Below are 1797 nucleotides of genomic sequence, written 5' to 3' on the forward strand. Positions count from 1 at the left end.
TATATAAAAGATAATAAGAGTGAAAAAACTACAGAAGGCTTGTGTTACATGGTTAAAGTATATATTTAAATTATGTCAGAAAAATGAAATGTTAGAAAAATGTTATAAAATCTTTTTGGTATATAAACATTGTATTTTGAGAAATAACCGGTTTCGTGTTGTCTTTTTCGTGTTGTCAAATTTCTCTACTTCATTGTAACGTGTTCGCTCCAGATTTTATAACATTTTTCTAACATTTTTCTGACATAATCTAAATATATACTTTAACCATGTAACACAAGCCTTCTGTAGTTTTTTCACTCTTATTATCTTTTATACATCCAACCACGTGCTTTCACATACCAACTTTCTCACCTATATATATATATATATATATATATATATATACGTTTATATATTTGTTTTGCAAGATTTTTTATGTGAAATCGTGTGTTGAAACAGATATTGTTGTATTTGGGGATGGTCATGTTGCCAGTTTAGCCAATAAAAAAACACACACTATATATTTGTCGCCAATTTGCTTCAGCTTTATTTTACATTACATTAAACGTATTTCAGCCAGAGTTCTTTCGTCACACTTCTGTGACCTCATCAGTGGTCCTTTGCTTTCTTCTTTCCTATTTGTTTGTCTTTCCGTACTAACGATCAGCCATTTTGTCTTCCTATGATAGGAATAATGCAGGTAAGAACATATATAATAAGTGATAAAGAGTATGATGTGATATTAGAAGAGCTGAAAACAAAAAGTAGTAGCAAAGAAAGCAAAACTGGAACGATAGGACAATAGAAAAAGACAGTTCAGGCAAAAGAGATTGTTGAAGCAAATCAGAAGAAAGTGTCTCAGGAACTAGATGGGCAAATACACGTAACAATGGTACCAGATGCAGAGGAAAGCAAGGCATTCCGAAGAGGGATCTGGGACCAACCTGTAGAGCATAATGATGATGCGGAGTGACTACATGATATCCAAGTCGAAATTTAGAAGTCGAAGAAGACATAAAGATAACTACAGAAATAATTTTAAAAAAAGTTAAGAAAATTCCCCAATTAGAAGAGCCCAGGACCGGATGGAGACCAAGGTTATTTGGATGAAGAAACTATCAGGGCTCCATAAAAGTAAAACACAACAACTAGATAAGTGGTTGCAAGGAAGCAGGCTCTCTCTCCCTTAATCTCTCTCCCTTAATCTCTCTCCCTTAATCTCTCTCTCTCTCTTTCTCTCTCTTTCTCTCTCTCTCTCTCCCTGTCCATCCTCCTATCTCTGATCTTCACTCCTCTCTGGCTGTTTCCATCTCTCTCTTTTAATCCGACTTTGTCCTTCTTTCTCCCTCTCTCACTTTCTTTCTCTCTCTCTCCCTATCTCTCTTTCTCTCTCTCTCTTTCTCTCATTCTATTTGATGAATATGATAAGACGATGGTAAGAGGTGAAGATGATGAGGAGCAGAAGCAGGATGGTGATGACTATTTTGATGATGGTGATGGTAGTGGTAGTGGTGTTGATGATGATGACGATGATGATGACAGTGCAACAGGTGCCACTGTAGAACTGTTGCTGCTGCTGCTGCAGCTATTGGTGGTGTTGCTACATTTCATAATGATGTTGATGACGACGACGACGACGACCACGACGACGACCACGACCACCACGACAACGACGACGACCACGACGATGATGATGATGATGATGATGACGATGACGATGATGATGATGATGATGATGACAAGGACGATGACGACGACGACGTCGACGATCATGGCAAGAACTTTTAAAATGTGTAATTCTGAGGGATGATAACG

This window comes from Octopus bimaculoides, chromosome 25 (genome assembly GCF_001194135.2).
Source record: "Octopus bimaculoides isolate UCB-OBI-ISO-001 chromosome 25, ASM119413v2, whole genome shotgun sequence".
NCBI lineage: Eukaryota > Metazoa > Mollusca > Cephalopoda > Octopoda > Octopodidae > Octopus > Octopus bimaculoides.